At 43.9% G+C, this 26,076-nt stretch overlaps 2 long non-coding RNA genes across 2 annotated transcripts; both read right to left on the reverse strand.

The window, feature by feature from the left end:
* Positions 1–3,419: 3,419 nt before the first annotated feature.
* Positions 3,420–6,231, reverse strand: LOC310699206. The gene is made up of 3 exons (XR_014521997.1): positions 6,214–6,231; positions 5,324–5,431; positions 3,420–3,461 (listed from the first exon to the last, which is right to left on the reverse strand). It is a non-coding gene; the product is annotated as an uncharacterized lncRNA (long non-coding RNA).
* Positions 6,232–8,601: 2,370 nt separating this feature from the next.
* On the reverse strand, positions 8,602–25,804 carry LOC310702177. The gene is made up of 3 exons (XR_014523326.1): positions 25,637–25,804; positions 9,066–9,173; positions 8,602–8,760 (listed from the first exon to the last, which is right to left on the reverse strand). It is a non-coding gene; the product is annotated as an uncharacterized lncRNA (long non-coding RNA).
* Positions 25,805–26,076: the final 272 nt, after the last annotated feature.

Here is a 26,076-nt window from a genome sequence, read left to right on the forward strand (position 1 = left end):
CTTCCATTCCCTCTTCACCAATATGAGCTGAATAAAGAGCATTAAATCCACTCTCAACTCTGTGTATATTTCAATGTGTGTACACCTGGCTTGAGAGCAGTACATGTGAAAAGGATCTAGGAATCTTGGTTGACCACAAACTTGACATGAGCCAACAGTGTGACGCGGCACCTAAAAAAGCCAATGCAATTCTGGGCTGCATCAATAGGAGTATAGCATCTAGATCAAGGGAAGTAATAGTGCCACTGTATTCTGCTCTGGTCAGACCTCACCTGGAGTAGTGTGTCCAGTTCTGGGCACCACAGTTCAAGAAGGACACTGACAAACTGGAACGTGTCCAGAGGAGGGCAACCAAAATGGTCAAAGGCCTGGAAACGCTGCCTTATGAGGAACGGCTAAGGGAGCTGGGCATGTTTAGCCTGGAGAAGAGAAGGTTAAGGGGTGATATGATAGCCATGTTCAAATATATAAAAGGATGTCATATAGAGGAGGGAGAAAGGTTGTTTTCTGCTGCTCCAGAGAAGCGGACATGGAGCAATGGAGCCAAACTACAAGAAAGAAGATTCCACCTAAACATTAGGAAGAACTTCCTGACAGTAAGAGCTGTTCGACAGTGGAATTTGCTGCCAAGGAGTGTGGTGGAGTCTTCTTCTTTGGAGGTCTTTAAGCAGAGGCTTGACAACCATATGTCAGGAGTGCTCTGATGGTGTTTCCTGCTTGGCAGGGGGTTGGACTCGATGGCCCTTGTGGTCTATTCCAACTCTATGATTCTATGATTCTTAGTATTAACTAATGAGACCTATAATGGAAGGAGTGTGTTTGCAAGGGTTTGGGGTATGCAGGCCTCCATCAGAGACAGTTTGGATGACATACTATGCAGGCGCTGAGTGGATTTCTGTGCAACCATTTTGACCTTGCCCCAGACACTCCCACAGCTTGTAAATTGGACGAATTAAATTGAACCATTTTCCCTCAAAAAGACTGCACCAGAATCCTCAATAAAATGCCATTTTACAATGAACCATAGAAACGAGTATTGTGTAGCGGGGGGGAGGAGGGGGGAGAATGAAAAAAAGAAATTTAGAGGGTTCCGTCTGCCACAACAGTAAGTTTTGGAATATCCCAATCAGTCAGTCACCAGAAGGATACAACAGGAAACCAGTCCTCTCTCCAAATGCAAAAACTGAATTCACTGGAAGATGATCTGTTAGAGCCAGCAATTTATTTTCAAGGCTGGATCTAGATGCATCAAAAAAGCGTTTCAGGAAAACATGTTGTAAACTTCATAAAGGGAAATCACGTTGGCAAAACGATGGGATTCCACAGCACCATCTGGTGGCACAATGTTATAAAGTATATGAAGCATTTTTTCTTTACTAATGTAGCTGAACCCCAAGTTTCCACTGGATTCCCAAACTACGCTCTTTCTGTTCCCCTCAACGTCCAATAATGTATTTCAATGTAGAAAGAGTCCTGAATACTTTTCTGGTTAATCCGTTCTCTACACTCTTTGCAAAGGGTTTGCTGCGCTGAGACGGTCGCACCCATTTGTCCCTTGGCAGAAAAAGAATCAGGCAATAAATAGCAGTAGTAGTTTAACTTATGGTAAGGAAGATGTTGCTCATGTTTGAAGAATCAGGTTCAATGCAGCCATTGTATACGGCCGGGGGGCATCTCATCTCACCTGATCCTGGTGGGTTTGGAAAATGCATGAGGCTTTCGGCAATATGCTGGGGTATCTCTGCAATGCAAGGGTGATGAGGGCAGTGGTTCTCTTCAGCTATTTGGTGTACTGGTATACTGATTGTTAGCCAAAATCCTAATGGGCGGAGGGACCAATGTTGAACACAGTGTCCTAGACCTCCATGCCCACCTGATACAGTGGTACCTTGGGTTACATACGCTTCAGGTTACATATGCTTCAGGTTACAGACTCCACTAACCCAGAAATAGTGCTTCAGGTTAAGAACTTTGCTTCAGGATGAGAACAGAAATCGTGCTCCGGCGGCACGGTGGCAGCAGGAGGCCCCTTAGCTAAAGTGGTGCTTCAGGTTAAGAACAGTTTCAGGTTAAGTACGGACCTCCGGAATGAATTAAGTACTTCACCTGAGGTACCACTGTACTATCTTATGTGAAAAGAATGCCTGTTCCTTCCAATTCACAAGACACTTATTATATGAGGGTGGGAGAAACCTTCTTGATTTTTGCCTGTGTTTGCATACATTTGGACACCATTTTGAAGCCAGATGACAGACTGGAAGCAAAATATAGACCACAAGTTTACTTGCAAACTTTATTGAAAGTAACCATTGAAGCATCTGAGAAAACAATATTACAAGGTATTGCTCTCACGTTATTCCTGCATGCAAAAGTAGCAATCGTTTTAACTATTATTATCAAACTCTATCGTGATTGGCCACCTAGAACTCCCACCAGTCCACACTACTTAAAAGCTTTGCTATGTTCCAGTTACATTGCAATGTTCAGGAAAGAGAAAAGAGAACATTTGAACTCTCCAACCAAGGAGGGGTTGGGAAGAACAGAGGGGTTCCATGAGCTCCAGGAAGAGATGAATTGAGAATCTGATGGACAGGACGCAGGAGAGTCCAAATAGAAGTGGTTCCAGACTCCCCCCCAACCATCTTGACTGACTGTGTGGAATGAGATGTTCTAAGAACGTGGTTAAGAGCTGATAAATCATCAGGGTCCTGTCAGAATTAGGGCAGATGCCTGTTATGCCAAATGTACGATCCCTCTCTAGGAATGGGACTCATGATCATTCAGAGTTTGCAGAGAATCATGAGACTCAGACAGAGGGCAGACCAAGATAGAAAACTGTCCTATGACTTGAGGCAGATGGTTTTTCTCACGAGCAGGCAGAGACCATCCAAGTTCGCCCTCTTGTTTAATGAATCTCATCACTATCCCAAAAACAAGCGAATGTTTTGGATAAAATTTTCTGTGATTTGCCCAGTTCTAGCAAGGGAGGGGAACTCTGGTCTCTGGGCATAAGGAAGCATTCTGGTCTTCCCCATTTGGCACAAGAGGCTATTTCAGAAGACCCCCACCCCAGCCCACATCCACCCTACGCCTGACTTCATATGAGGTCAGGTGTGGGGAAGGTAAGAGTAGACAGTGTAAACCACTGCTTGGTAGGTGTCTATGAACTCATCAAGGAACATCCCATCCCACCCTCTTGCTGCAGTTAATTGCACACTTTTGTGGGGAGAAGTTACAGTGAAGGAATGCATAAATGAGTTGACACAAATGGGTGGTCCTCTTCTCTGGAACAGGAAGGAGGAGCAATTTAGGAACAGAACAGTAAAATCAGTCAAAACATAAGTCATTTTCACAGCATGATACTTTCAGTTTAACTTTATCTGTTGATTCCATTCCACATGCCCATCTCAGGATAAATTGGCCACAGTGTTTGACGACTCTCACCAATTCACCAGTTTCAACTGAAGAGAGATAGAGAAGTATCTTTGTTGAGATTAACCAGTAAATGAAGATAATTTTATTGTATTAGTCCAAAGTCCATATCAAAAGAGAGGACAAAGGTTACATGAACTACACTTTACAATTTGAACTCAATCTTGAAAAGTATACTTAAAACAGACATTTGAATTTATTTTGCTAAAGCTACTTAAGTGTCAACATTAAAATAAAAGTAGGTTAAAGCATATGCAAAATATATGTCTAAATAAAACAAACTCTTAAATCTCAGAATCTCCACCACAGTTTTCAAGGATAAATCACAAATACTTTTCCTTCAGACTGAGAAATAGGCCACTTTCCAAGTGACATGCCAGTTCCTTGAAGCAGAAACCTTACCTTTTCTGTCCCTCTCCAACATTTCATCTTTTTAGGCAAGGTCCCTCTACATAATATGGCTTAATATAAGAATATATCTGGCATTCAAGATTCTAATGAGGTAGCTCTTCCAGTACTGCTGGAAGACTGTTGCACAGTCTGTCTTGCAGTGATATGTCCATGTGTTGGGTTGAAATAAGCGACAGACGAATGGCAAGGTGTCATACGGGAGGCATCTCTCGAGCATGTCTCGGCGAGTCCCTTTTATTGAATATTACAGCATTACCACATATGTGCTTGTTGCTGATTGGTTAACATGAATACAATGCATGAATACAAAAAGGAGTTGAAATTATACGTGTTTGTTTGTTACTGTATGTATATTTTTGTACTGTGTGTATTGTATGTGTTTTTAAAAATCTGTGAAAATTTAATAAAAACTTATTAAAAAACAACATGAATACAATGCAAAGGTTGAATATAGGTATTAATCATCAATAGATTAAAGGTTGGGAAAGGGAACACAGAATTAGACAGGCGTGAAACCTCCTTATTAAACTATTAACTAGTGGTTGAGTATCAAGACTTAAACTATTACTAATGATTAATATTGCATGACCTGAAAGAACATAACAATCGCGTTCCGTAGATGTGGTCAACAATGTGTTAAGAACAGGTCAGGGTACTGAACTCAATGTGAACTGATCAGAACATTCCCAGACCCATGCGCAGAGGCAAAAACTTCCCGGAACCATGAATCTCCCCAGCTTCACAACAGAATCCATGTGTTCAAAATGGAGTTGGGGGGAAAGCTTTCTAATGCTCCATTTTCATTGGAAATGCTTGGTCTTTTTCATATTGCTGCTGAGACTTTGCACTTGCCAACCAATGCACTGTCATGTGACAATACGTTACGAATCATGCACCATGTTGGATGAGGAAAGGGACAGCTCTGTCAATTGCTCATTGACTGCTTTACCAAGTGAATTCAGAGCCTGACCAGAAAATTCGAACTGTTGTACTAAATTTATTACAGCATTTCCCCAAATATAAGCCTCATTCCCCACCCCCCAAATTCCAACAGTGAAAGTGCGGCTTATATTCGTGACCTTACACCACTGTCAAAGTGGCACAGCTCCCCCCCCCCCACCAGGAAGCAGCCCGGAAGTGCGGGGCAATGGCGCACTGCCTGCCCACCGCTCCCAAGCCTTCCCCAAGCCACCAGAAAGACGGTGGAAGGCTGCCAGCAAAGCGGTGCAGCTCCCCGCAGGAAGCAGCCTGAGTATTGTCTTTTTTCTCTCCCCCCCCCTTCAATTCTGGGTGCAGCTTATATTCATGCCAATATGGTATTCCCTAGAGAAACTTTGGGCTCTTCCATTTATTGAGCCATCCATCCTCCAACTGCCTCCAGACACTCACACAAGGACACAAGTATGGTACAAGGACTTTCTTTTCTACACTGAAGCCCACCATAAAAAAAGGAGGAACGTCGACAGGAGAGTCTCCTTACATGAAAAGCTTTCTGCCTTCATACAGAATGGTGCCTCACATGTCACATCATTCGGTAGGCATGGCTCGCCAGGACCATTCATGATGCATTTCCTGCATTTCACAGCATCTGTTGTAAGAGACAGTATTTCATTGGTGGAAGGACCAATTGATATTCAATGCCCTAACCCACCAAAATCCTATCAGCACACATAGCTGTCAGAAGAGACCCCAGAACAGAAATGGTATAATCTTTTTTCCCTTGGACAGTCAGACAAAATTTGCATCTCTGTGTATATATTAAGAGATGGAAATTGTATGCAAATTTGTAGCACGCTCCTGTGGCCTGAGACTAGCAAAACCTTCCGCCTAGACAGCTGGACCTTCTTTCTCGAAGATGGTACACTCTGAATCGAAGCAATCGTCAGTCGGGTTTTCTGTGGATTGACGTTTGTTTGGATTCAGCCGAAAGTAGCGAGTCTTCCTGAAGAAAGTGGTGGGGGGAAATGGAAAACCCCTTGGTCCTTGCCTCAAAAGCACAGGGTGAGCAGCAGTGTGCATGAGCCCTAAATCTCTCCAACTATACACATGCAACAAGAGGTGGGTGATTTGATTCACTTCTACAAACATAGGGAACTGCCTTGTTTATTTTGCCCCATTATCAGGATACGCCACGATCTTCTCACTGAAACGTTCAACTGGAGATGGTAGGTAAGGGATTAACTTGGGGCTTTCTTCACGGAAGGCAAGAGCTCTAACACTGAAATATCACAACCCCACTAAAGGAGGCAAATATTCCACTCTTGCCCCAAAGTACATCCCCTCTGGGTTGCTCATAGATTCAACCTATGTAGAAGAGTGGCTTATTCTTGCTTCACCTGTTCAAGGAAGGGAAGTGGGGACCATACTTACCTCCAGTCCTGAGGCAAAGCAGAACACAGAATGTAAGTAGCCAGACCTGAAGCAGACGTGGCCTTTGATTACCAAGAAACAAGCTCTGCTCCATTGGAATGCCTTTTGTATGGAGAGACAGCTTTCAAAGCCTAGCAGCTGAGAAACCACAGGTTTTCAGAGCAGGCAGGAACACGCTGCTCACTTTCAGGAGCCGGGTTCAAGATATCCATTATATACGGCTGGGAGGAACCCTCTTGGCTTCTCACCTCATCCTGGTGGCATTGAAAGGTCCAAAGAGCCTCTGGCAATATGCTTGGGTCACTCGGATGGGCAGCAGAGAGTGAAGGCAATGGTTGCCTTGGGCCCTTTCAGGCATAAAATTCTGATTGTTAGCCCAAATCCAGATGGGCTGAGGAATCAGCTGCATGCTGTACAGGATGTCGCGGACCACAGCAGATGCCTGATGCTATCTTACGAGGGTTTTCTGTTCTGCTCCAGGTTTCAATTGTAATAGTACGATGTGCTGAGCAGGTAACTCTCAACCAGCCTGCAGATGAAACACAATGGGTGACTTCTGGCCAGCCCATATTCCCGAATCATTGTGTTAGCAGCTTTCTTTTGTATCTCACTGCGGCTCATAGTGCAGTGCAATGAATGATGTGCACAGCCATGTGTTTCTGTTCTCCATGAGTGATAAATAAGTGGTCCTTTGATATTGCATGTATCTTCAACTTTACTCAAAGATGTGGGACATGGAGAGACAGCAGGCTTGCAAGACAGACTCTCATTCCTGGCAATCCCATGAACAGATATTCTGGCCACCTTCATATTTCTTGGAGCCAAACTGCATCCAATAGGAGCTGATGCTTTTAATTGGGGAGAGGTGGAAGGTTGGCTGGTTAGTCAGTTGACTGAGGCCCTTTTATTTTGGAATCTGAGTGCCAAGACTTGGAGAAACAGACTAATATGGTACGGTTACATTAATACTTCCAGATGCTGACTGGGCTCATGTGATTTGTGTATGGGATTCTATATGAACCCTGCCATATACGATGCAAGAGTGTTATGCAGAATGGAGGATCTGCTTTGTTTGTTCTGCCCTGTCGTATTCTTGCGTGTGTCTTCTGGAAGCTGGAGGGGCCCAGAGAGGGAAAGGAAATGCAGCTGAGCACAGAAGTCTATTGCAAAGCATGGGATATGACCCGTATAATTAAGATTTCCTCAATTTTGAGGAAGGGAAAATATGAGGTACAGTGATTTCTTTTGTGATCAAGATACAGTAATTACACAGGAGCTAAAATAGAATACAGACCACAACTTCATTTTTAAATTTTATTGAAAGAAATAATTGATGCGTAAGGTACAACAAATAATACAAGCTATTATTTTCGCCTCATTACTGCATGCAAAACTAGCAGTGATTTTAACTATTATTATTGAACGCTATCGTGGTTGGCCACCTAGAACTCCCACCAGTGCAAACTACTTAAAACTTTGCTATGTTCCAGTCATATGGCAATGTTCAGGAAAGAAAACAGAGAACATTCAAACTCTCCAACCAAGGAGATGTTGGGAAGAACAGGGTTCCCTGAGCTCCAGGAAGAGAGGAATTGTCACCATCCCTAGCACAGGTTATTGTATTTGATAACATCTTCTGTGATTTGCCAAGTTCAAGCAGGGATGGGGAGTGATGAAGAGACCCACAAATCCTATAGACAGTGCAAATCACTGCTTGGTACATGTCCATCAACTCTCCAAGAAAGGACCCATTCCACCCCAATACCCAAGTCAATAGTGCACTTTTGCAAGAGGAACTTACTTTTCTGTGTATCTGAAGAAGTGTGCATGCACACGAAAGCTCATACCAAGAACTAACTTAGTTGGTCTTTAAGGTGCTACTGGAAGGAATTTTTTTATTTTTACTTTTCAAAATATCAGACAATGAAGGAGTGCATAAATGAGTGAGCACAAATGAGTGGTCCTCCTCTCGGGAGCAGGAAGGAGAAATGAAGTTGTGAACTGAATGAGTGTTTGATTAACAAGTATGGATAGCCAAATTGGGGGTTTCCCGTGCTCATGGAGGCTTCCCAATGCACTCAGGGTGCTGGAAAATCATCGGTCTAAGGTATATGGCAGCCCTCCGCAAATACAGAAGACTCCCCAGGTCACACAGTCAGCCACCATTTTGTGGAGGACGATGAGTCTGTTTGGTGTGGAACATCCCCTGAATGTGATTTTTGGACGTGGCATCAGAATATTTGTGCGGGGCATTTGTCTGTCATTTGAATTGCAATGGCAGGAGGAAGACCTGTTGTCCATCGAAAGGAAATCATATGAAACGTTCCAATATTATGTCTATCAAAGGGGAAAGATTGGTTACCCACCCTTTTACATGGATAGGCGAAAACAACTTTAGAATAGAATAGTAAGATCAGTCAAGACATAAGTCGCTATTACAGCATGATACTTTCTTTTTATCTCCCGATGTCACCTCTGTCCCACAGAGTTTTTTTGAACTGTCTTCACCACATTCTTTGACGTAATTAGTCAATTTGCCATTTTGTCCTGGAGAGAGATAGATAAGTACTTAGGTTGATATTAACTAGTGAATGAAGAGAATTTTACTGAATTAGTCCATAGTTCATATCAAGAAAGAGAAAATCTTTCCCCACATTTTAAACTTCATTTAAAAATATGCACTTAAATAGAATTTTGAATTTATTTTGCTAAAACTACTAAAATGTCAACATTAAAATAAAATGAACATTTATGAAAGATACATGCCCATTCTTTTATTTTTAGTTTTAAACTTATATCTCAGGTTATTCTAGTCCCAGCATAGAAAAAGGAAGATGGTTGACAGGACGTACCTGAAAATATTTCTATCTTCAGGCAGAATGGTCCCATACATGTCTTCTCCTTCGGTTCGCATGGCTTGCCAGGCCCCTTTGAAGAGCACAGTCTGCATTTCACAGCGTCTGTTGTAACAGACAGCATTTCGTTTGTGAAGGGACCAATCAGTATTCAATGTCCAACTAAACTTGCATCTCTGTGTATAGATTAAGAGATGGAAATTGTTTGTGGCAAGCTCCTGTGCCCTGAGACTAGCAACACCTTCCACCTAGAGAACTAGACCCTCTTTTCCACAGATAGCACAAACTTGCAGTGTTCATGTTTTCATCAGGAGGCAGGAGAAAAGCAGCTTCCTTTCACAGGTAAAAGGGAAATTGAACTCTCCCCTGAAATGGACTCCAAGGTACAGGATTTCACCTTAAGAACTGGATCTGCTGAATTGAAACAATCGTCAGTAGGGTTTTCTGCGGTTTGATGTGCTTGGATTCAGCCACAAACACATTCCTGGGGAAAGTGGTGAGGCAAATGGAAAACCGCCTGGCTCTTTCCTCAAAAGCACAGGATGAGCAAAAGTGTGCATGAGCCCTGAATCTACCCAGCTATACACATACAAGAGATGGGTAATTTGATTCACTTCTACAAACACAGGGAGCTGCCTTGTCTATTTTGCCCCGTTATCAGGATGCTCCACTTTCTTCTCACTGAAATGTTCACCTGGAGATGTTAGGTAGGGGATTAACTAGGGGCTTTCTCAATGGAAGTCATGTGCTCCAACACTGAACTATCACGTCCCCACTTTAGGAGGCATGTACAGTGGTACCTCTGGTTACATGCGCTTCAGGTTACAGACTCCGCTAACCCAGAAATAGTACCTTGGGTTACGAACTTTGCTTCAGGATGAGAACAGAAATCGTGTTCCGGCGGCACTCGGCAGCGGGAGGCCCCATTAGATAAACTGGTGCTTCAGGCTGAGAACAGTTTCAGGTTAAGAATGGACCTCCAGAACGAATTAAATACTTAAGTCGAGGTATCACTGTATTCCTCTCTTGCCCCAAAGTACATCCCCTCCAGTTGCTCATAGATTTAACCTATGTAAAACAGTGTCTTATTCTTGTTTTACCTACTTTGGGATGGGGAATGGGAGCAATACTTACCTCCAGTCCTGAGGCAAAGCAGAACACAAAATGTAAGTAGCCAGACCTGAAGCAGACGTGGCCTTTGATTACCAAGAAACAAGCTCAGCTCCATTGGAATGCCTTTTGTGTGGAGAGACAGCTTTCGAAGGCTAGCAGCTAAGAAACCGCAGGGCAAGAAGCCTAGAATAAAATTTAAAATACTAACGGATGCAAAGGAAAGAGGTGGATTTGCCCTGCCAGACCTTAAACTTTATTATGAATCAGCAGCTTTTTGCTGGCTGAAAGAATGGCTGCTTCTTGAAAACACAGACATTTTGGATTTAGAAGGTTTTAATAAAGTATTTGGATGGCATGCATAATTGTGGTATGATAAGGTCAAAGCACATAAAGCATTTAAAAATCATATTGTCAAGAAAGCATTGTTTAATGTTTGGATAAGATATAAGGACCTACTGGAAAATAAAACCCCAAGGTGGCTGTCACCGATGGAAGCAAAAGCTCAGAAGAAGCTCAATATGGAGGCCAAATGGCCGAAATCTTGGGAAATTCTGGAACAAGAGGTAGATAGATTGAAACTGCAGAGTTTTGAGAAACTAAAAAACAAAGTGCAAGATTGGCTTCATTACTATCAGATAATGGAGGCATACAATTTGGACAAGAAAATTGGCTTCCAGGTGGAAAAATCAAAATTAGAAACAGAACTGTTAGAACCCAAAACTAAGATTTTGTCAAAGAAGTATAACTTGCTGTTGAAATGGAATACTCAGGGTGAAACGGTGAAATCTGCTATGATTAAATGGGCACAAGATGTTGGACATAACATAATGATGGCTGACTGGGAACAGTTATGGACCACAGGTATGAAGTTTACGGCATGTAATGCTTTAAGAGAGAATATTATGAAAATGATATACAGGTGGTACATGACACCAGTCAAGCTTGCAAAAATCTATCACTTGCCCGATAATAAATGTTGGAAATGTAAAGAAACTGAAGGTACATTCTTTCACCTTTGGTGGACATGCCCAAGGATTAAGGCTTTCTGGGAGATGATCTATAATGAAATGAAAAAGGTATATAAATATACCTTCTTGAAGAAACCAGAGGCCTTCCTCCTGGGCATGGTCGGCCAATTGGTGCCAAAGAAGGACAGAACTTTCTTTATGTATGCTACAACAGCAACAAGAATACTTATTGCAAAGTATTGGAAGACACAAGATTTACTCACTCTGGAAGAATGGCAGATGAAGGTGATGGACTATATGGAACTGGCGGAAATGACTGGCAGAATCCGAGACCAGGGAGAAGAGTCGGTGGAAGAAGATTGGAAGAAATTTAAAGAGTATTTACAGAAATACTGCAAAATTAATGAATGTTAGAATGATGTCAGAATGAATTTAAGTGGTTTTAGCAGCAATGTTATAAAGGTGTATGTAAAAATGGATTGTTAACAGGTGAGAATCCAAAGTTATAATATATTAAGTTAAAGGATTAAGACAAAAACAAAGAGGGAAAGGAATTGCTGAATTAACTAATAGAACTGGAATACAAAAAAGGGAGGTGTGAGGAGGTCAGGGAAACAAGGAAATGAAATGTAAGGTATGGAAAGCTTGATGTGTTTTTTAAGTGTTTTTTATCTTTTTTCTGTATTTTGTATTTTTTCTTTTTTATTTCTGTCTCTTCTTCTTTTCTTTTTATCTATGTAATTTTATCTTTGAAACTTTAATAAATATCCTTTTTTTTAAAAAAAAGAGAAACCGCAGGTTTTCAGGGCAGGCAGGAACACGATGCCCAATTTGAGGAGCCGGGTTCAAGATATCCATTATATAAGGCTAGGAGGAACCCTCTTGGCTTCTCACCTCATCCTGGTGGCCGTTAAGGGTCCAAGGAGCCTCTGGCAATATCCTGGGTTGACAGTGAAGAATAGCAAGGATGAAGGCAGTGGTTGCCTTGGGCCATTTCAGGCACAAAGTGCTGGTTGTTAGGACAAATCCAGATGGGCTGAGGGATCAGCTGAATGCTGCACAGAACGTCCCAGATCTTATCTTTTGTGGAAGAATTGCATGCTCCTTTCATTAGGCTCCCTGTTCAGCTCTGGGTTTCAATTGTGACACGAAGATGTTCTGAGCAGCCAATTCTCATATAGCCTGCATTCTGGCTTGATCATCCATATTGCTAGAAAGATCTGTTGAAAGGAGGTCACTTTTTTATTCTGTTGCTGCTCACAGCAGTATGAAAGGTGTGCACAAGTATGTTTCTCTGTCCACCTTCCGTGAGTGATACATGGTGAAGGAATGATCACCGGGTGGGAAGCACACTTCCACCTGCCGGGTGTGGAGCACACTTCCACCCGCAGACAAAGCCACAGCTGTCTGAACATCATGCCCTCTATCTAACCTTTGCTCTCTTAGTGGTCTGCTGTGCCCTGTCTGTGACCTTTGTCTCCTTCGTCATACATGGTTCAAGGGGGAAATGACGCAGTGGAAACAGGTGCCAAAATAACTTTCTACCACCCCTCGATCTCAGGATTGGAAGACGTGTAAAGGTCACAGTCCAAAATCTATCTAACTGGTTTTGCATATTGTGCTAATAAAAAGAGCTTCGGCAGAGCTAGCTGGCAGCTTGCTTATGCACAGCTCACCTGCATTACCAACTCCTGCCTCGTGTCCTTCACTTCCCATGGTCCTTTAATATTGCATCCATCTTAGACCATGTTCAAAGACATAGGACCCGGAAACAAAAGCAGGTGAGCCCATGTCATACACTTGCCTCCTGATGGATTTTTGTGGCTCCACAGCATTGGTTATAGATGCCAGTTTAACAAGTTATCAGTTGATTTGTGTGGTAAAGTATCAATTTACCACCATCAGCTGAAGGGCAGGTTTTGCTACCACTGTTCCCAAGTGCAGTGATTGCCTTTCCTCTGATTGGAATGAATGACGACTCTTCACTTGCAGGGGAGTAGGTCAAGTGTTGCAGTTGAGAGAACTATGGGCAGAAGCTGAAATCTGTTCTCTGACTTTTGACTACTATACCCAGGATGCCCAACCCACCTGCCCCTAGTTAGATAACTCAAACTTGCTATAGATGGAAAAATCTGGTAATAACTAGTAGCAACTGGTCAGCTTCTGAAAAACAACGGTTGCTTGGCTTGAGGAACTAGGTTCAACATAGCCATTATATAAAGCCAATAGGAACCTTATTAGCATCTCAGGGCACCTGATCCTTTTTTTAAAAAAATAATATTCATTAATAATTTCAGAATTATAGAAAGAAAAAATAAAAAATAAAAAACAACACTACAATGCATAAAAAGAAGAAAAAAACCACAAAACATAAAAACCAATACAATACAAGAACAACAAAAAACAAAATAAAAAAGGAAAACAAACAAACACAAATCCCATATTACATATCTTTCCCCATATTCTGTTATTCAAATTACCTTAATTTATTTAACGGTATCTTACCATAAAATACCTTAAAGCTTAAAACTTAATACTCAGTTGTACATAACTCCTGATATCATTTCTACTAGAGTCATATAGTTTCATTCCAACATTTTCCCTAATATTCATTAATATTAGGCTAGTTCCCTAAATAAAAAAATTTCTTTATAAATTTTCTTCCAATCTTCATCCAACGTCTCTTCTTCCTGGTATCGGGTCATGTCAGTCCTTACTGTCCATTCCATCTAGTCCATCAACCTGGAAGTCTTATGTCCGAGGCCCTTAAGTCTCTTCCGTGTCCCTTCTGCAGATCTTCTTCTTGTTGTTTATACTTGCACTTTTCCTTGTCTTTTGTTGGTCTCTTTCTTAATTTCTTTCCTTTCTCATTGAGGAGTAGGTCTCTGGGGGGTTCCAACCCAAAATTATCTCCGTCTCCCTTCATCAAACCAGCCCATTCCCCACAGTCCCACTCCCCACAGTCATCAATATAATCCAAAAAATGTTTACGAGCATATTTTGAAGTCTCTCCAAAATTAAGAGCCTCCTCAGGTCCAGACTCCCCCTGGCCCACTCCAACTTCAATCTTCAAAAACAGCGGCTTATGCTCCTGTAGGGCCTTGGGCCTCTCCATTTGTATTATTTGAGGTGCAACCGCAGCCTCCTCCATTATCTTCTGCACTTGCCCAATCAATACAGGTTCCTGAGTTGGACCCTGGATGGTTTCTGTATCACTATTCACTATTTGTCCACAGTTATTGGCCACAACAGTCATCAAATCCATTTTCTCATTCATCAAATCCATCTTCTCATGCATCTGTTCCAACAAAGCATTTGTCTTGCATAAAGCAAGCACCAAAACCTCCTTCCAGCTCATATTTAGTCAAGGTCAAAAGGACTAATCCCACGATCTTAATCTCACAGCTGTGGATTCCTCAAGTAGACTGCAGCAACAATTTAGCAAGCTCCCTCTAGAGGAGACAATTTCTATTTGTAGCCATCTTTTTAAGGCAAGTCCAACAAAGGAAAATTACTTTCATTTTTCAGATATTTTGTTTCTTTAGAATGCAAAAGGCGACATTGGAATCAGTTTATTTCTCTTCTTTAGCTATCTGTCAAAGTATTCCATTCACAGTCAATGAACCTCTCCAACAATTTCTGTCTCTGACACCCCGTTCCCAGGTTAGAGATGGTGGAAACTTATCTTTCTTCACTCCCTCTCCTGCAGGCATTACACAAAGCCCCCCCCCCCTTTTCTCCTGCTTCCAAGGGGGTTTCAGTAGTTATAAATGAAGGAAATTTAGACATGTTCTCCTGCAATGATTTTGCAAAGTTTTTTGCAGATAAAATCGCTCAGATTCGGGAAGAAGTAGACTCCACCGTGGGAGCAGGGCCGGGGCGGGAGAGTGCAAGAGTTCTGTCTGGTCAAGTTGAGTGGGATCAATTCCAATCTGTTACCTCCGAGGATGTGGACAGGCTGCTTGGACGAGTGAAACCAACCACCTGTCTCCTGGATCCTTGCCCATCCTGGCTAATAAAAGCAAGCCGGGAAGGGCTGGACGATGGGCTTCGTGGGGTGGTGAATGCTTCCCTCCGTGAGGGGGCCTTCCCAGACCCGCTGAAAGAGGCGGTTATTAAACCGCTTCTTAAAAAACCATCTTTAGATGCGGCCACGATGGCCAACTATCGCCCAGTCTCAAATCTTCCATTCCTGGGCAAGGTGATTGAGCGAGTGGTTGCCGAACAACTCCAGGCACGCCTGGAAGAAGCGGACCATTTGGATCCCTTCCAGTCGGGACAAAGGTGAGAGCTGTTTCCTAGTTCTGCTGGATCTCTCAGCGGCGTTCGATACCATCGACCATAGCATCCTTCTGGACCGTCTTGAGGGGCTGGGAGCTGGGGGCACTGTTATACAGTGGTTCCGCTCCTTCCTCCTGGGCCGTGTTCAGAAAGTGGTGGTGGGGGATGAGTGTTCAGACCCCTGGGCTCTCACTTGTGGGGTGCCTCAGGGTTCTGTCCTCTCCCCCATGCTTTTCAACATCTACATGCGGCCGCTGGGAGAGATCATCAGGAGGTTTGGGCTGGGTGTTCATCAGTATGCGGATGATACCCAGCTCTACCTCTCTTTTAAATCAGAACCAGTGAAGGCGGTGAAGGTCCTGTGTGAGTGTCTGGAGGCGGTTGGAGGATGGATGGCGGCTAACAGATTGAGGCTGAATCCTGACAAGACAGAAGTACTGTTCTTGGGGGACAGAAGGCGGGCAGGTGTGGAGGATTCCCTGGTCCTGAATGGGGTAACTGTGCCCCTGAAGGACCAGGTGCGCAGCCTGGGAGTCATTTTGGACTCACAGCTGTCCATGGAGGCACAGGTCAAATCTGTGTCCAGGGCAGCTGTTTACCAGCTCCATCTGGTACGTAGGCTGAGACCCTATCTGCCTGCGGACTGTCTCGCCAGAGTGGTGCATGCTCTGGTTATCTCCCGCTTGGACTACTGCAATGCACTCTACGTGGGGCTACCTTTGAAGGTGACTCGGAAACTACAACTAATCCAGAATGCGGCAGCTAGACTGGTGACTGGGAGCGGCCGCTGAGACCATATAACACCGGTCTTGAAAGACCTGCATTGGCTCCCAGTACGTTTCCGAGCACAATTCAAAGTGTTGGTGCTGACCTTTAAAGCCCTAAACGGCCTCGGTCCAGTATACCTGAAGGAGCGTCTTCACCCCCATCATTCTGCCCGGACGCTGAGGTCCAGCGCCGAGGGCCTTCTGGCGGTTCCCTCATTGCGAGAAGCAAAGCTACAGGGAACCAGGCAGAGGGCCTTCTCGGTAGTGGCGCCCGCCCTGTGGAACACCCTTCCAGCAGATGTCAAGGCGATAAACAACTACCTGACATTCAGGAGACATCTTAAGGCAGCCCTGTTCAGGGAAGTTTTTAACGTGTGATATTTTATTGTATTTTTGGTTTTTATGGAAGCCGCCCAGAGTGGCTGGGGAGGCCCAGCCAGATGGGCGGGGTATAAATAATAAATTATTATTATTATTATTATTATTATTATTATTATTATTATTATAAATTATTATTATTATTTTAACGACTTTCCAGGCTTTAGCTTACAAGGTTTCTGCTTCAGTCTGTATACAAAAAGCGGAAGGCGGACTTCCTGTTTTGAACCTGTAATAAATGTAGGGGTTGCTCGTGCGCAAGTTGGTGCCACTCCTGGCTAGGTTGCCTTGTTAAACCTTTTCTGTCTGGACAGCCCTGCACTTCGTGGCTGTTCAGTCGCTAGCAGAATCCGTCAGTGGGCGTTTCTTAAACCTTTTCCAGCATAAAAGTTGTTTGACTCCAAGTCTCCTCCTACTCTCCCTGCGCGGAAGTCTTCTGCACAGGGAGGGCGTGGGTAGTGGAGGACCCGTGCTCTCTTCGCTGATCTCCGGCGAGGAGTCCTGGAGCCCCCTCGCCGATTCCCCCATCTGCCCCCCTTTATCCCTGGTGTTACGCTGATTTCTTTCCCCAGCTGGTGAGCCGCCTCTCCCCCTGCTGGGCCCTTCTCCAGCATCACTCGAGAGCCTAACCTCCGCCTCTGGCTCCGATGTCAGTTCCCTGACAGAACCTTCCCACTTCGATGTCAAATTAAGATATTTCTTGATCCAATTTTCCGTTTCTACTCACGGGTACTTGTTTTAAATCCAATTGTCCACAGGGAAAAGTCAGCGCTCTCCGGCGATGGCTGTGCGGCTTAACTCCGTGAAAGTAGCAGTCAGTTCGCAGCACCCCGCTTCACTCCGGAATCCCAAAAAGGGGTTCCCCATGAGTAGGGGGGCGCTCCTGGTGCCCTGCTGAACCCCACGTTCCCAGGCTTCCTCCACCTGGGATTTCTAGCAGGTCCCCACCTTCGCTGCGGCAGGAAGACCCAGTTTCCACGGAGCCCGTTCCTCCAGTCGGAGGAACTCCGCCATTCGCCGATGGCGCTAACCCGGAAGTCCTTTCAGGGCACCTGACCCTGATGGGGTTGGTGGGTACCAGAAGCCTCTGGCAACATGCTGGGGTGTCTGAGGAACAACAATCATGTGGGGAGTGTAGGTACCACTCCGACAGGAAGGTAAACAGCGTTTCCATGTGCTGCTCTGGTTTTGGTGTTCTGTTGCACCAGAAGTGGCTTAGTCGTGCTGGCCACATGACCCAGAAAAACTATGGACAAACGCCGGCTCCCTCGGCCTGTAAAGCAAGATGTGCGCCACAACCCCAGATTCGTCTGCGACTGGACTTAACTGTCAGGGATCCTTTACCTTTACCTTTACTATTATTTAAGGCTAGGAGGAACCTTCTTGGCTTCTTCTCTCATGCCGGTAAGCTTGAACGGTGCAGCGCTCAACTCGGCTTTCAGGCCGAGGGAGCCGGCGTTTGTCCCCAGACAGCTTTCCGGGTCATGTGGCCTGCATGACTAAACTGCTTCTGGTGCAACAGGACACCGTGACAGAAACTGGAGCACATGGAAGCGCTGTTTACCTGCCTGCTACAGCGGAAACTATTTATCTACTTGCACTGGTGTGCTTTCGAATTGCTAGGTTGGCAGGAGCTGGGACAGAGCAACAGGAGCTCAGCCTATTGGCAAACCCAAGAGGCTCCATGGTTTAGACCACAGCACCACCGCATGAAGCCTCTGTGAATATGCTTGGGTGGCCCTGAAGAGGAACAAGGACGCAGGTAGTAATTCCTTAAGATGTTAGGTGCATAATGTACTGATTTTTCAGACAAATCGAAATGGGCTATACAGAATGTCCCAGGCTTCTATGAGCACCTGATGCCAGAGTAGAGTTTCCCTCAGCCAATAAGGGCCTAGGGGCATATTTCCCCAGAACTAATGTGAATCCCACTTGTGCCACAATAGTACATTTTTGCTGTTCCCAGTGGTCCCCAAAAAATAAGGAATAATAAAATACTTGCTTCTTAAAATTGTTAAATCACTTTATCTTGCCCAGGGAAATCCAAATATTGGTAAGTGTTCTTTGGGCTTAGGTGAATTTGTAGTGGGCTGATTGACTAACAGTAGTATCAGCTAGTCCACATCTTACCCACTTCTCCTCAAAACTATCACTGAGGACTTTGTTTTCCATACTCTGTGCATTGGAATATAGACAACTAAGACCATTAGTAATTCCCTCCAGCTGCTTCCTTCTTTTGCTTGCTTGCCCTTTAGTAGGTTTCTCAATTTCCTGTGCATCCATGAAGCACCAGCACCCAACACCAGTTGTACTTTCTCATTAAAATTCCCTCAGTCTTGAGGAAAGGAAAAGATAAGGTACAGTGATTTATTTTGTGTTTGAGTTACAATAATTACACAGGAACCAAAATAGAATACAGACTGCAACTTGATTTTTAAACTTTATTGAAAGGAAGCATGATGGTTTGCATGATGGTTGCTGCTGTCAAGAGCAGGTTTTTGTCTGTGTTTGCATACATTTGGACACCATTTTGAAGCCAGATAAGAGACTGGAAGCAATACAGAATACAGACCACAAGTTCACTTACAAACTTTATTGAAAGAAAGTATTGAAGCATCCAATAAAACAATATCACAAGATGATATTCTTACGTTATTCTGTATGCAAAACTAGCAGTAATTTTAACTATTATTATTGAACTCTATCGTGATTGGCTACCTAGAACTCCCACCAGTCCCACCTGAGGGAAGGCAAAGCCAAGCCTATGCTATGCCTTTGCAGATCTAGGGGCTGCACGCGTCCACGCAAAGGGCGCCCCCCGTTTTAAGCGGGGAGCGGTGATTGTGTAAATAATGTATATAAAGCAGATACTTTGAGGGGACCTCCATTCCCTCTTCACCAATATGAGCTGAATAAAGAGCATGAAATCCACTCTCAACTCTGTGTATATTTCAATGTGTGTACACCTGGCTTGAGAGCAGTACATGTGAAAAGGATCTAGGAATCTTGGTTGACCACAAACTTGACATGAGCCAACAGTGTGACGCGGCACCTAAACAAAATAATGCAATTCTGGGCTGCATCAATAGGAGTATAGCATCTAGATCAAGGGAAGTAATAGTGCCACTGTATTCTGCTCTGGTCAGACCTCACCTGGAGTAGTGTGTCCAGTTCTGGGCACCACAGTTCAAGAAGGACACTGACAAACTGGAACGTGTCCAGAGGAGGGCAACCAAAATGGTCAAAGGCCTGGAAACGCTGCCTTATGAGGAACGGCTAAGGGAGCTGGGCATGTTTAGCCTGGAGAAGAGAAGGTTAAGGGGTGATATGATAGCCATGTTCAAATATATAAAAGGATGTCATATAGAGGAGGGAGAAAGGTTGTTTTCTGCTGCTCCAGAGAAGCGGACATGGAGCAATGGAGCCAAACTACAAGAAAGAAGATTCCACCTAAACATTAGGAAGAACTTCCTGACAGTAAGAGCTGTTCGACAGTGGAATTTGCTGCCAAGGAGTGTGGTGGAGTCTTCTTCTTTGGAGGTCTTTAAGCAGAGGCTTGACAACCATATGTCAGGAGTGCTCTGATGGTGTTTCCTGCTTGGCAGGGGGTTGGACTCGATGGCCCTTGTGGTCTATTCCAACTCTATGATTCTATGATTCTTAGTATTAACTAATGAGACCTATAATGGAAGGAGTGTGTTTGCAAGGGTTTGGGGTATGCAGGCCTCCATCAGAGAAAGTTTGGATGACATACTATGAAGGCGCTGAGTGGATTTCTGTGCAACCATTTTGACCTTGCCCCAGACACTCCCACAGCTTGTAAATTGGACGAATTAAATTGAACCATTTTCCCTCAAAAAGACTGCACCAGAATCCTCAATAAAATGCCATTTTACAATGAACCATAGAAACGAGTATTGTGTAGCGGGGGGGAGGAGGGGGGAGAATGAAAAAAAGAAATTTAGAGGGTTCCGTCTGCCACAACAGTAAGTTTTGGAATATCCCAATCAGTCAGTCACCAGAAGGATACAACAGGAAACCAGTCCTCTCTCCAAATGCAAAAACTGAATTCACTGGAAGATGATCTGTTAGAGCCAGCAATTTATTTTCAAGGCTGGATCTAGATGCATCAAAAAAGCGTTTCAGGAAAACATGTTGTAAACTTCATAAAGGGAAATCACGTTGGCAAAACGATGGGATTCCACAGCACCATCTGGTGGCACAATGTTATAAAGTATATGAAGCATTTTTTCTTTACTAATGTAGCTGAACCCCAAGTTTCCACTGGATTCCCAAACTACGCTCTTTCTGTTCCCCTCAACGTCCAATAATGTATTTCAATGTAGAAAGAGTCCTGAATACTTTTCTGGTTAATCCGTTCTCTACACTCTTTGCAAAGGGTTTGCTGCGCTGAGACGGTCGCACCCATTTGTCCCTTGGCAGAAAAAGAATCAGGCAATAAATAGCAGTAGTAGTTTAACTTATGGTAAGGAAGATGTTGCTCATGTTTGAAGAATCAGGTTCAATGCAGCCATTGTATACGGCCGGGGGGCATCTCATCTCACCTGATCCTGGTGGGTTTGGAAAATGCATGAGGCTTTCGGCAATATGCTGGGGTATCTCTGCAATGCAAGGGTGATGAGGGCAGTGGTTCTCTTCAGCTATTTGGTGTACTGGTATACTGATTGTTAGCCAAAATCCTAATGGGCGGAGGGACCAATGTTGAACACAGTGTCCTAGACCTCCATGCCCACCTGATACAGTGGTACCTTGGGTTACATACGCTTCAGGTTACATACGCTTCAGGTTACAGACTCCACTAACCCAGAAATAGTGCTTCAGGTTAAGAACTTTGCTTCAGGATGAGAACAGAAATCGTGCTCCGGCGGCACGGCGGCAGCAGGAGGCCCCTTAGCTAAAGTGGTGCTTCAGGTTAAGAACAGTTTCAGGTTAAGTACGGACCTCCGGAATGAATTAAGTACTTCACCTGAGGTACCACTGTACTATCTTATGTGAAAAGAATGCCTGTTCCTTCCAATTCACAAGACACTTATTATATGAGGGTGGGAGAAACCTTCTTGATTTTTGCCTGTGTTTGCATACATTTGGACACCATTTTGAAGCCAGATGACAGACTGGAAGCAAAATATAGACCACAAGTTCACTTGCAAACTTTATTGAAAGTAACCATTGAAGCATCTGATAAAACAATATTACAAGGTATTGCTCTCACGTTATTCCTGCATGCAAAAGTAGCAATCGTTTTAACTATTATTATCAAACTCTATCGTGATTGGCCACCTAGAACTCCCACCAGTCCACACTACTTAAAAGCTTTGCTATGTTCCAGTTACATTGCAATGTTCAGGAAAGAGAAAAGAGAACATTTGAACTCTCCAACCAAGGAGGGGTTGGGAAGAACAGAGGGGTTCCATGAGCTCCAGGAAGAGATGAATTGAGAATCTGATGGACAGGACGCAGGAGAGTCCAAATAGAAGTGGTTCCAGACTCCCCCCCAACCATCTTGACTGACTGTGTGGAATGAGATGTTCTAAGAACGTGGTTAAGAGCTGATAAATCATCAGGGTCCTGTCAGAATTAGGGCAGATGCCTGTTATGCCAAATGTACGATCCCTCTCTAGGAATGGGACTCATGATCATTCAGAGTTTGCAGAGAATCATGAGACTCAGACAGAGGGCAGACCAAGATAGAAAACTGTCCTATGACTTGAGGCAGATGGTTTTTCTCACGAGCAGGCAGAGACCATCCAAGTTCGCCCTCTTGTTTAATGAATCTCATCACTATCCCAAAAACAAGCGAATGTTTTGGATAAAATTTTCTGTGATTTGCCCAGTTCTAGCAAGGGAGGGGAACTCTGGTCTCTGGGCATAAGGAAGCATTCTGGTCTTCCCCATTTGGCACAAGAGGCTATTTCAGAAGACCCCCACCCCAGCCCACATCCACCCTACGCCTGACTTCATATGAGGTCAGGTGTGGGGAAGGTAAGAGTAGACAGTGTAAACCACTGCTTGGTAGGTGTCTATGAACTCATCAAGGAACATCCCATCCCACCCTCTTGCTGCAGTTAATTGCACACTTTTGTGGGGAGAAGTTACAGTGAAGGAATGCATAAATGAGTTGACACAAATGGGTGGTCCTCTTCTCTGGAACAGGAAGGAGGAGCAATTTAGGAACAGAACAGTAAAATCAGTCAAAACATAAGTCATTTTCACAGCATGATACTTTCAGTTTAACTTTATCTGTTGATTCCATTCCACATGCCCATCTCAGGATAAATTGGCCACAGTGTTTGACGACTCTCACCAATTCACCAGTTTCAACTGAAGAGAGATAGAGAAGTATCTTTGTTGAGATTAACCAGTAAATGAAGATAATTTTATTGTATTAGTCCAAAGTCCATATCAAAAGAGAGGACAAAGGTTACATGAACTACACTTTACAATTTGAACTCAATCTTGAAAAGTATACTTAAAACAGACATTTGAATTTATTTTGCTAAAGCTACTTAAGTGTCAACATTAAAATAAAAGTAGGTTAAAGCATATGCAAAATATATGTCTAAATAAAACAAACTCTTAAATCTCAGAATCTCCACCACAGTTTTCAAGGATAAATCACAAATACTTTTCCTTCAGACTGAGAAATAGGCCACTTTCCAAGTGACATGCCAGTTCCTTGAAGCAGAAACCTTACCTTTTCTGTCCCTCTCCAACATTTCATCTTTTTAGGCAAGGTCCCTCTACATAATATGGCTTAATATAAGAATATATCTGGCATTCAAGATTCTAATGAGGTAGCTCTTCCAGTACTGCTGGAAGACTGTTGCACAGTCTGTCTTGCAGTGATATGTCCATGTGTTGGGTTGAAATAAGCGACAGACGAATGGCAAGGTGTCATACGGGAGGCATCTCTCGAGCATGTCTCGGCGAGTCCCTTTTATTGAATATTACAGCATTACCACATATGTGCTTGTTGCTGATTGGTTAACATGAATATAATGCATGAATACAAAAAGGAGTTGAAATTATACGTGTTTGTTTGTTACTGTATGTATATTTTTGTACTGTGTGTATTGTATGTGTTTTTAAAAATCTGTGAAAATTTAATAAAAACTTATTAAAAAACAACATGAATACAATGCAAAGGTTGAATATAGGTATTAATCATCAATAGATTAAAGGTTGGGAAAGGGAACACAGAATTAGACAGGCGTGAAACCTCCTTATTAAACTATTAACTAGTGGTTGAGTATCAAGACTTAAACTATTACTAATGATTAATATTGCATGACCTGAAAGAACATAACAATCGCGTTCCGTAGATGTGGTCAACAATGTGTTAAGAACAGGTCAGGGTACTGAACTCAATGTGAACTGATCAGAACATTCCCAGACCCATGCGCAGAGGCAAAAACTTCCTGGAACCATGAATCTCCCCAGCTTCACAACAGAATCCATGTGTTCAAAATGGAGTTGGGGGGAAAGCTTTCTAATGCTCCATTTTCATTGGAAATGCCTGGTCTTTTTCATATTGCTGCTGAGACTTTGCACTTGCCAACCAATGCACTGTCATGTGACAATACGCTACGAATCATGCACCATGTTGGATGAGGAAAGGGACAGCTCTGTCAATTGCTCATTGACTGCTTTACCAAGTGAATTCAGAGCCTGACCAGAAAATTCGAACTGTTGTACTAAATTTATTACAGCATTTTCCCAAATATAAGCCTCATTCCCCACCCCCCAAATTCCAACAGTGAAAGTGCGGCTTATATTCGTGACCTTACAACACTGTCAAAGTGGCGCAGCTCCCCCCACCCACCAGGAAGCAGCCCGGAAGTGCGGGGCAATGGCGCACTGCCTGCCCACCACTCCCAAGCCTTCCCCAAGCCACCAGAAAGACGGTGGAAGGCCGCCAGCAAAGCGGTGCAGCTCCCCGCAGAAAGCAGCCTGAGTATTGTCTTTTTTCTCTCCCCCCCCCCTTCAATTCTGGGTGCAGCTTATATTCATGCCAATATGGTATTCCCTAGAGAAACTTTGGGCTCTTCCATTTATTGAGCCATCCATCCTCCAACTGCCTCCAGACACTCACACAAGGACACAAGTATGGTACAAGGACTTTCTTTTCTACACTGAAGCCCACCATAAAAAAAGGAGGAACGTCGACAGGAGAGTCTCCTTACATGAAAAGCTTTCTGCCTTCATACAGAATGGTGCCTCACATGTCACATCATTCGGTAGGCATGGCTCGCCAGGACCATTCATGATGCATTTCCTGCATTTCACAGCATCTGTTGTAAGAGACAGTATTTCATTGGTGGAAGGACCAATTGATATTCATTGCCCTAACCCACCAAAATCCTATCAGCACACATAGCTGTCAGAAGAGACCCCAGAACAGAAATGGTATAATCTTTTTTCCCTTGGACAGTCAGACAAAATTTGTACGCAAATTTGTAGCACGCTCCTGTGGCCTGAGACTAGCAAAACCTTCCGCCTAGACAGCTGGACCTTCTTTCTCGAAGATGGTACACTCTGAATCGAAGCAATCGTCAGTCGGGTTTTCTGTGGATTGACGTTTGTTTGGATTCAGCCGAAAGTAGCGCGTTTTCCTGAAGAAAGTGGTGGGGGGAAATGGAAAACCCCTTGGCCCTTGCCTCAAAAGCACAGGGTGAGCAGCAGTGTGCATGAGTCCTAAATCTCTCCAACTATACACATGAAACAAGAGGTGGGTGATTTGATTCACTTCTACAAACATAGGGAACTGCCTTGTCTATTTTGCCCCATTATTAGGATGCGCCACGATCTTCTCACTGAAACGTTCAACTGGAGATGGTAGGTAAGGGATTAACTTGGGGCTTTCTTCACGGAAGGCAAGAGCTCTAACACTGAAATATCACAACCCTACTAAAGGAGGCATATATTCCACTCTTGCCCCAAAGTACATCCCCTCCGGGTTGCTCATAAATTAAACCTATGTAGAAGAGTGGCTTATTCTTGCTTCACCTGTTCAGGGACAGGAAGTGGGGACCATACTTACCTCCAGTCCTGAGGAAAAGCAGAACACAGAATGTAAGTAGCCAGACCTGAAGCAGACGTGGCCTTTGATTACCAAGAAACAAGCTCTGCTCCATTGGAATGCCTTTTGTATGGAGTGACAGCTTTCAAAGCCTAGCAGCTGAGAAACCACAGGTTTTCAGGGCAGGCAGGAACACGCTGCTCACTTTGAGTAGCCGGGTTCAAGATATCCATTATATACGGCTGGGAGGAACCCTCTTGGCTTCTCACCTCATCCTGGTGGCATTGAAAGGTCCAAAGAGCCTCTGGCAATATGCTTGGGTCACTCGGATGGACAACAGAGAGTGAAGGCGATGGTTGTCTTGGGCCCTTTCAGGCATAAAGTTCTGATTGTTAGCCCAAATCCAGATGGGCTGAGGAATCAGCTGCATGCTGTACAGAATGTCGCGGACCACAGTGGAT

This window comes from Podarcis liolepis (genome assembly GCF_965112155.1).
Source record: "Podarcis liolepis genome assembly, chromosome: 2".
NCBI lineage: Eukaryota > Metazoa > Chordata > Lepidosauria > Squamata > Lacertidae > Podarcis > Podarcis liolepis.